The 10,906-nt window shown below is 34.5% G+C and overlaps 1 pseudogene; it reads right to left on the bottom strand.

Moving 5' to 3' along the window:
• Window positions 1-377: 377 nt before the first annotated feature.
• LOC116274513 lies at window positions 378-6,693 on the bottom strand (annotated as a pseudogene).
• Between the last annotated feature and the right edge of the window lie 4,213 nt (window positions 6,694-10,906).

Below are 10,906 nucleotides of genomic sequence, written 5' to 3'. Positions count from 1 at the left end.
CTGCCCTGCAATGTCTCCCCAAAATGTATATATTGAAATCCTAACTCTCAAGATGATAGTATTAGGAGGTAGGGCTTTTCAGGGATGATGAAGTCTTGAGCCTTTATGAATGGGATACATATCCTTAAAAAAACAAAAAGACCCTGGAAAGCTCCATTACCCTTCCTCTATTGAAGGTTACAGTGAGAAATGGCCTTTAATCGGGAAGCAAGCCTTCACCACACACAAATTCTGTGGTACCTCGACTTTGGATTTCCCAGTCTCCGGAACCATGAGAAATAAATATTTATTGTTTGTAAGCCACCAAGTTTATGGTCTATTTTTACAGAAACCTGAATGGACTAAGCTTTTTTTTTTTTTTTTTTTTTTCCCCCTAAGGCCACAGAAAAAGACTAGCCAAATCTATCAAAATTTTCTATCTTGCTTGTTTAGCAATTTTCCATGGAAAAATGGTCCTTTCTATTTTAGCCCTTTCTGTGTAATTGTTGTTTGTTTACCTCCTATTATTTTAATGTTGAGCCATCCTTGAAAAATCTGAAATAAATAATACTTGGTAGTGCTATATAATTATTTTTATACATTTTCAGAATCATTTGCTAATAATTAGTTGAAAACTTTTCATTTGTGTTCATGTAACAGATCCCTCTATAATTTTTCTTTCTTATAATGTTTTTGCCTGGTTTTGATGTAAGGATAATTCTGGCTTCACAGAGTTAGTTAGAAAGTGTTCCTTCTGCTTCTAATTTTCTGAAAAAAAAAGTGATTACACAATCAGAATTTTTTAATGTTCAGCAGAATTCACCAGTGAAACCATCTGAGCCTGGTGATTTCCAGTTTTTGAAGGTTATTATCACTGACTCAATTTTTTTAATATAGTAATAAAATGGGTAATAGGCACATTAGGATAAATGCAGTATCTATCACCTCAAACATTTATTATTTCTTTGTGTCACAAGCATTCCAATTATACTCTTTTAGTTATTTTTAAATATACAATAAATGATTGATGACTGTAATCACTCAGCGGTGCTGTCAAATGCTAGATCTTATTCACTCTAATGATATTTTTATACCTGTTAACCATCTCCACTTCTCCCCCACCTCCCCAGTATCCTTCTCAGCCTTTGGCAGCCATTATTCATCTTTTTAACACATATAGCCCTTTTCAAATTATTTATCTTTGTATTATTTTTGGTAGTTTGTGTTTTCAAGAAATTGGTACATTTAATCTATATTAACAAATTTGAGGGTATGGAGTTGTTCCTCTATTTCTTTAAAATTCTCTTAATACTCAGTAGAACAGTGGTGATGGCAGCTATTTTATCTCTGATATTACAAATGTGTGTTTTCCCTATGTTGTTTTTTGGTTAGGTTTTGTTATGGGCTGAATTGTGCCCCCAAAATTCATATGTTAAAGTTCTAATTCCTGGTACTCAGCATGTGACTACAATTGGAAAGACAGCTCTGAAGAGGTGACTATGTTAAAATGAGGCCATCAGGATAGACCTTAATTTAATCTAATTGAGGTCCCTATAAGACGGGAAAATTTGGACACGTAAAGATACATCAGGGTTCTGCACACAATAAGGAAAATTTATGTGAGCACACATCAAGAAGGCAGCTATGTGCAAGTCGAGGAGAAAGGCCTCAGGAGGAGCTAAAATTGCTGACTCTTTGATCCTGGACCTCTATCCTCCACAACTATGAGAAAATAAATATCAAATATTAAAAAACAGTTTAAGCCATCAGCCTTTGCTGTTTTGTTATACCAACCCCAGCAAACTAACACAGCCTGACTACAGGTTTAGCAATTTTACTGCCTTATTTCCTTGATTTTTCTCTATTAATTTTCTGTTTTCAATTTCATTGATACGTGCCACAATTTTTATTTATTTTTTTCTGCTTCGTTTGAATTTAATTGACTCTTCTTTTTCTAGTTTCCTAAAGCAGAAAGCTTGGGTTATTGAGGTTTAGATCATTGTTTCCTAGTATATGTATTCAATTCTATAAATTTCCCAGTAAGCACTGTTTTTCTGTATTCCACAAATTTTGTGTTTTTCTTTTAACTTATTTCAAAATATTTTTAATTTCTCTTGAGAATTCTTCTTTGACCCATGTGATATTTAAATGTGTGTTGTTTCATCTCCCAATATTTGGGATTTTTTCAGATATTTTCAAGTTATTTTCAATTTGATTTCATTGTGATCTGAGAACATATTTTGCATAATTTTTATTCTTTAAATGTGTTAAAGGGTGTTTTATGGCCCAGAAATATGGTCTGTCTTGGAGAACGTTGCATATAGATTTGAGAAAATATGTATTCTGCTGTTTGGGAATGATGTATTACATAAATGTCAAATAGATCTAGTTGATAAATGGCGTCATTCATTTCACTATATCCTTACTGATTTTTTGCCTGTTAAATCTATCAATTATTGACAAAGAGGTGTGAAACTCCAGATTTATCTATTTCTTCTTGCAGTTCTATATTTTCTCATGAATTTTAAACCTGTTTTCACATTCACACCTATTAAGGATTGTCAGGTATTCTTGGAGAATCATCCCTTTGATCTTTATGTAATATCCCCTATATCCCTAATAACTTTCCTTAATTTGAAATCTGCTCTGTCTGAAATTAATATGGTTATTCAAGCTTTCTTTGATTATGTTAGCATGACGTATCTTTAATTTTTAAAATAGACTTTTTAAAGAGTACTTTTAGGTTCACAGCAAAATTAAGCAGAAGTACAGAGATTTCCCATGTAACACTGTCCTGATACACATAACCTTATTACTAATATCCCCTACAAGAGTGGCACACTTGTTACATTTGATGAACCCACATTGACACAAAATTATCACCAGAGTCTAGTTTACATTAGAATTCACTTTTGGTATTCTACATTCTGTAAGCATAGACAAATATATAATGACACATACACCATTGTAATATACAGAATAGTTTTACTGCCCTGAAAATCTTCTGTACTTCACCTATTTACTCCTCCTTCCCCACTAAGTTCTAGCAACACCAATCATTGTAATGTCTTTTCCAGAGTGTCATGCCATTGTACTTACACAGTATGAATCTTTTTATTGTTGGATTATTTCACATGACAATATGCATTTAAGGTTTCTCTATGTTTTTTTCATGGCTTGGTATCTCATCTCTTTTTAGTGCGGAATAAAATTCCATTGTGTGGATGTACCTAAGTTATTTTAACTTAAAACATTCATCTATGGGAGCACATCTTATCTTGGTTACTTCTATTTTTTGACAATTATGAATAAAGATGTTATAATTATCTGTGTGCAGACTTTTGTGTGTATATAAGTTTTTTCCTAGAAATTCATATATTTACTTCATTGTTAGTCAGTGGAGTACATACACACATATAGACGTCTCTGAGTCACTTTAAGTCATATAATTGCAAGGCTAAAAACACTTGCTAGATCATCCCTGTGGCTGAGTGCCTCTGGGGAATACTCAAGTCCTAGTGAGGCTTCTCTCTGTATCTTCTGGCTGACTCTGTCCAGTTCTCCCTGAGCCCACCTTCCTACTCTCTTTCCCTTCCATTCTTCCACCATGGTGGCAAGGCAGGGAAGATCCGGCTGAGACAGATCACAGGTGCACAGAAACCTGAAAAGGCCAGTGTCCACCACAGCTGCTCTGGCGTCCTTCCTTGATTCACACAGTATGTATTGCACTACTTCAAGTACACTGTTAACTCCTAGAAGGCAAGGCCCAGGGTTTCTACTTCCTTGGGCACGGAGATACAGTGGTCAGGAAGAGCAGCTCCTTGGCAGACTGCTTGGTGTGTGACAACTCTGAGGGTTTAGGGGCTACAAGCAGGAACAGGACAAGCTTACAAACAAATAACTAAGACCCAACACAGTGCACACTGGAGCAGAGATGTGCAAAACACTGTGGGAGCAGAGGAAGGGGCAGGGCAGGGTGGCATCCTGAGAGAGGACACTTACAGGCATTACCTTGTGCCATATTCTGTGTGAGGCGCTTCATCAACTTCATCTTATTTTATTCTCACAGAGGAAGGTGAGTTTGAAGACAATACCGTTGAAAAGCCACTGAGCTGGGATTCAATTCCAGATCTTTCTGGTTCTAAAACCTATCTATGCTTGTTTCCTTGTACAGGCTAACACCTGAGAGGACACGTGCTCTGGGACTCAAAGAATGGTAAAGAGACCTCCAGAATCAATGAATCACTTTCAGAGAAAAGAGAAAAAAAAAAAAAAAAAAACAAAAAAAAAAAACTTTAAAAACACAAAGAAAACAAAAAAATACCACATTTTCCTCAAATTTCACATCACAACCAACTAGAAGTGCAAACATAAATGATGCTGGAAACAAGACTCTGGCGAGAAGGACCTTCTGAGCAAGGTCAGCTTCTCCTCCCATGATTTCTTCCTCTTTCTTCCAACAATGCCAGTGGACCTTTCAAAACTGCCACTGTTGCTGGTAAGCTCCAGAAGAGAGGGTTCTCAGCTTCCAATGTCTTTAGCACAGCTCACTCTCTAGGTTCTCAGTTTTTTATATTTTATATAACATATATTATATATATATATATTGTGTGTGTGTGTATATATATATTTGTTCATGACCCAGTCAGCATCTTCAATGGCTTTTTAAATCATCTACTGGATTCTCTCAGGGTTGTCTTCATCTGAATGAAGCTGGAAACTCTGCCTGACAGCATGCTTATATAATGCTTCTGGATGCCTTTGGTAGACAGCTGCCAGCAGCAAGTGTCTGTAGAGCTGTAGCAGCCTCCAGACCAGCTCTGTCCCTGGTAGCAAGATCATCTAACAAGTATCATCTGCCCCTGCTTCATGAAACCACCTGGTATGTCTATATCTGAGCCATCCATAAAAATGCTTGATCAGATTAGAGCTAAGTACCCCACAGGACTTGTGCAGGAACAAATTCAAACATTTATAAAAAGCACTTGATTGTACTGTTTTCCAGTACTTCTCAATCTTCTCTACAAAATGTTGCTCTGTGCTTTTCTGAAACACAAGGACATCATACGCAGCTTCCCCCTGCCTCCAAGGGGGACACCAGCCCTGGACACTGCCACGCCAATTAGTGTATTTAAATTTTTAACTCATTTGGGTAAACAGTAATAAGCATGATTTCGGAATTATATATATGAGTATGGTAAGTTTTGAGACAAACTGCCAAACTGTTTTCCAAAGTAGCTGTACCATTTTGCACTCCCAGCAGCAATGAATAAGAATTCCTGTTGCCCTACGTCCTTGTGAGCATTCCGTGTTGTCAGGGTTCTGGGTTTTGGCCATTCTAATAGGCATGTAGTGATATTTCAGTGTTTTAATTTTCATTTCCCTGATGACATATGGTGTGGAGCAACTTTTCCTATGCTTACTTTTCATCTCTGTATCTTTTTTGGTGAAGTGTGTGTTAAGGTATTTGGCCCATATTTTAACAGGGATATTTTCCTTATTGTTGAGATTTAGGTGATCTTTGTGTATTTTGGGTAATAGTCCTTTACCAGGTATATCTTTTGTAAATGTTTTCTTCTAATCTATGCCTTGTCTTTTCATTCTCTTGACAGTATCTTTTACAGAGCAGAATTTTTAAATTTTAATGAAGTCTAATTCTTTTTGTCATGGATCTTGCCTTTGGTGTTATTTCTAAAAAGTCATCACAACACCAAAATTTTTCTCCACTTATGTAGGAATTTTATTTTGCATTTTATATTTAGGTCTGTTATTAATTTTGAGTTAATATTTTTGAAAGGTGTAAATGTCTTGTGTGCTGACATCTGTTATCTCATATATTCTGATCTATTTTACACTAAATCTTCTTTGTATCTCTCTTTCTGAAATTTGAGTCAAAGTTCCAGGAGGTGTTATATTTATCTTTAATTCCTTCTTCACCATCAGACCCCTGCCTCCACCCTTGCCCAACCCCCACCACAACATGGCCTAATATTTTTCATACCTGAACTGTATTTCAGGTACAGGCTCTGACAAGTGCTTACTTATGCTACATTATTTAATTATAACAATAATTTCTTTTTAGATATTATTATCCCTGGGGCAAATAGAGTACTAAAGTGGCCCCAGTGATCCTCTCCCCCTGGTGCTATTATCCTGAATAATCCATTTTCCTTTAATGTGGGTGGAAACTATGGTTTGCTTCTAGGGATAGAATACGGCAAAAGTGAAAGGATTTTGCAGATGTAATTAAGGTCTCAGATTAATCAAATAGATTATCCTGAGTAGACCTGACCTAAATGAAATCTCTTTAAAAAAAGGACTGGGCTCTCCCTGAAGTTGAAGACTCTGCATTTGCTCTTTATGAATTCAAAAGGAACATCAGGAAGCCTTCAGGCAGCAGCCAGAAGAAAGCTGGGCTCTTTTCCATACAGCTGAAAGATAAAGAATCTGTTAGATACCTGAATGAGCTTAGAAGTGAGTGGCTCTCCAGATAAGAATGCAGGCAAGCTAATAGTTTTTACAGCCTGTTACACTCTGAGCATAGAGGAACCACCCAGGCCATGCCTAGGCTCTTGACCCATGGAAATTGTGAGAATAAATATATGTTGTTTTAAGTTGTAATAATATTGGTACATTCTAATTTATTTGTGTGTGAAAAATATTTGTCTGTGTTAAAATATGTAAGTAATGTCATGCCTACAATCCCAGCACTTTGGGAGGCCACGGCAGGTGGATGACTTGAGGTCAGGAGTTTGAGACCAGCCTGGTCAACATGGTAAAACCCTGTTTCTACTAAACATACAGAAATTAGCTGGGCATGGTGGTGGGCACCTGTAATCCCAGCTAATCGGGAGACTGGGGCAGGAGAATCTCTTGAACCTGGGAGGCAGAGGTTGCTGTGAGCTGAGATAACCCCACTGCACTCCAGCCTAAGTGACAAAGTGAGACTTTGTCTCAAAAAATAAATAATAAAATATGTAAGTAATAATTTTAGTGTCATTGGGAAATATTTCAATTTAAGAGAAAAAATATAAATATTGAATCAAAGACATAATGAAAAATTCCTAAATGTGAATTTAATTATTTTGTCTTAAAAATAACAATAATACCTATTTCTTAGTTTTTTTCTATTGAAAAATCCTAAACACAATGACCAACCTAGTAACAATGAGCATTGGTGTAATAATACTGGCATTTAAATACCATATTCCATTAAAAGTAGCCAGAGTTCCTTGGATAGATGGCTGATTCCAGGCATGAAATATATAAGGTAAGCCTGTTCATTTTTTCATAGCAGAAACCAAAGAAGCTTCCAAAACTACTAGGATTGAGTCAAAAGGACTCAGGAGCCAACTTGAAGAAATCCCTTATGATCAAAAAAGAAAAAAATTAAATATTCATTGAAAGAATCACTGCAGTGAGTTGAAACATGTTAAATATATTACAATTTTAATGATCATATAGACAAAACCAAACAAAAACCTACTAATGGTCACATTTCAAAGATATTACAAAGCCAGCGAAGTATTCTGAAAACACAAAAAATAGGAAGTAATCACTCTATTATTTCCTGTATGAATGTATGTCACAGTAACAAAATGATTGGTGAAGTCAAGTTTCTCTCTACACATATAGTCTATCTTATAATTAAAAACAAAATACATAGCTTCACCATTTCATTAATTGATGATGAGAAATTGAAAATTACATTACTAAAAGGAGAGATAACTAGAAATTTTGGTGCCCTTTATTAACCAGCATCCAACTATACCTGAAGTATTTTTGTTTAAAAAAGAAACCAAACCTGAATCAGATAGAGCTTCTAGATCTAAATACACAAAATACAAACGGCCAAGTTGTTTTCAACAAATACATTGCAAGAGGACAGGAAAAACTGCAGGAATGAATACATTAAGATAATCTTAGAAGACATGTTTATTAAATTTTATGTTTGAACTTTGAATACCAACTTGAAATAATCAAATATTTTTGAAAAGTTAAGCAAACAAAAAGATCCTTATGAGAGAACTCTGGACTAGATAGTTGGTGATATAAAGAATTTAGTCAAGTTTCTATAAGCTGTAATTATATAATAATGATAGTTTCAAAAAAGTTCTTAGAGATAAATTCTGAAATTTTTACAGCTGACATTAAAATTAAGCCTTGCATTTTCAAAGTAATCTCATAGAGTAAGGAGGAGGGTAGAATATGAAGGTGCATTGATGAAACATAAGTTGATATTAGATATACAATGGGCTTCCCTTGCTTTTGACTTTCATATATATTTGACATTTGCCATAATAAAATTGTAAATTAAAATTTGCTTCAAATTTTATAAGTGGAAGACATGTCACAGAAACCACAGACTGAGATCAAAATATTTACAAAAGTCATACCTAATGAAGGACTATTAACAAAAATATACAAAGAACTCTTAAAGCTTAACAGTAAGAAACAATCCAACTTAAAAATAGGTGAAAGATCTAAACAGACACCTCAGCAAAGATCTACAGATGACAAGCCATAAAATGATGCTTACCATCGTATGTTATTAGGGAACTGCACATTTAAATAACAATGAGATACCACCACATACCAATTAAAGTGGCCAAAACCCAGAGCACTCAATACCAAATGCTTATAAAGATGTAGACAAAGCAATAGAAATTCTCATTTATTGCTGGTGGGGATGCAAAATGGCACAACCACTTTGGAAAACAGTTTGGCAGTTTCTTATAAAACTAAACATACTCTTACCATACAATCCAGAAATCATATTCTTTGGTTCCCAAATGAATTGAAAACTTAAATACACACAAAATCCTGCACACAGATGTTTATAGCATCTTTATTCATAATTGTCAAAACTTAGAAGCAACCAAGATTGCTTCAGAAGATAAATGGATAAAATAACTTCGGTACATCCAGACAATGGAAATTTTTCAGCACTAAAAAGAATTGAGATGCCAGGCTGCGAAAAGGAATGGAGAAAACCTTAAATGCATATTATGTGAAAGTGTCCAATCCGCAAAAAAGTTACACATTGTATAAGTCCAAGATATAAAAAGATGAGTGATTGCCAGGGACTTATAGGAAATGAGGCATTAATAGGTGGAACACAAACTTTTAGGGCAGTGAAACTTTTCTGTATGCACTATAATGGTGGATACTTGTCATTATATACTTGTCTAAATCCATAGAATGCACACCACCAAAAGTGAGCCCTATATAAACTATTGACTTTATATGATAAGGATATGTCAATGTGGGTTCATATCAATTGCAACAAGTGTACCACTCAGCCAGGAGATGTTGGTAATGGGGTAGGTTATGCATATGTGTAGAGGGAATATATGGAAACTCTGTATGCTTATCACTCAATTTAGCTGTGAATCTAAAACTTCTCTAAAGTACATTTAAACATTGCTTCAAACTTTTTGTACTTTTAAACTTCATATTGCAACATCAGTGTTAGTTTTGATCTGCATAATCAGAAAGAAAAGTAAAACAACTCATGGGTTGGTAGTTGTCAAAGAATCCTAGCTTAAGTACAGTGGTGTTTCTTGGGAGCTGTTTGAACTAAATGCACCAACAAGGGAAAAATCAATAAAGCTGTTTAAATGGTTTCCCAGGGACCTTCATGATGGAATACTACTTGTCTTATAAGACCAATAGCTGTAAATGTTCTCACTTTTGTTTATTTGTCTAGGAACAATGACTAGACCTACTTAAACACAGACAAACTTGGGATCTGAAAAAACTGCAAAGCAAAACTGGGTGTTTTCCCCTCTCACTGTCATAACTGGCTGAAAAATAGCTTTAATTTCTCTTTGACTTATACATAATAAATCATTAAAACTCCTGGAGGCAGTATCTTTGGAATGAAGTTGTTTCCTTTTTTAAAAAAGCTAATACAGAAGACCTGTAGATACCAACATTCTTAGAAAGCCAAGTGAGGCAATATTCTGTTTGACATGGAATGTTATATTAGATAAGACTATACTGAATTGTGAGTAATAATTTTGGTTAATAGTCTAAAAATTCATGAAAAATCTAATGATATGAGAGTGAATTTTTTCTTCATAATGACAACTAGCGCTGTAATTCACATGTTCTTAAATATTGCCTTACATAAGATTTGGTAAAAATTTAAATTATGGATAATTTATTTTAACCCCTGGTTCTACAAAATTAAAAAAAATTAAACATGTCCACAAAATTTCTGCTCAAGGAACATTGCTTTACTCACTTGTAAGTGAGACTCAGACATGTTCTCTGATTCACAGAGCTATTTCAAGTTATTTTAAATGGGTAGATAGAAAAAATTACATCAATCAATTAATATATCTATATGAATATATAATTTCCAAACTGATCAGTAATAATATCAATATATTACCATATCTGTAACCTTTTATACTCTTCACAGTCCTAAATTTTACCTGTTTGCTATCATTTGAAAGAGTAGGAAAATACCTACTACTTAGAGGCAAGATGAGTTCAGTATATCATCCTCAGTACACAATTTACTCTTTCATTTGACAAGTATACATGAAAAAGCAACTGTATTGAACAGTGTGGTTAGCTCTGATGTAGATACAAAAGAAATAGAATAAGAGCGTATAGATCTGTGAGGAAACAGGGAAATCAGTTTGGCAGAGTACTCATTCTATGCCAGTACATGTTAGGCAATTTAAGTGTGCTATTTTATTTAATTTTACAGAATTTAAATTTTAAAAATAGGCATTATTAAAGGAGAAAAGACATTTTTAGTTACTCAAATCAAAATAAATACCTATACAAACAAAACAAAAATCTTATTCTAAGTGAAATGGAAAAAAAAAAAACCAACAAAAACAGAATTATTGGCAGTGTATACCACAGGTGGGAAAACTAAATTAGGGAAATAGGTGGGAATTTAAAGAAG

Source organism: Papio anubis, chromosome 4, assembly GCF_008728515.1.
Source record: "Papio anubis isolate 15944 chromosome 4, Panubis1.0, whole genome shotgun sequence".
Lineage (NCBI taxonomy): Eukaryota > Metazoa > Chordata > Mammalia > Primates > Cercopithecidae > Papio > Papio anubis.
Note: the sequence above shows the minus strand (reverse complement) of the source record. Positions and strands in the feature narration are given on the sequence as shown.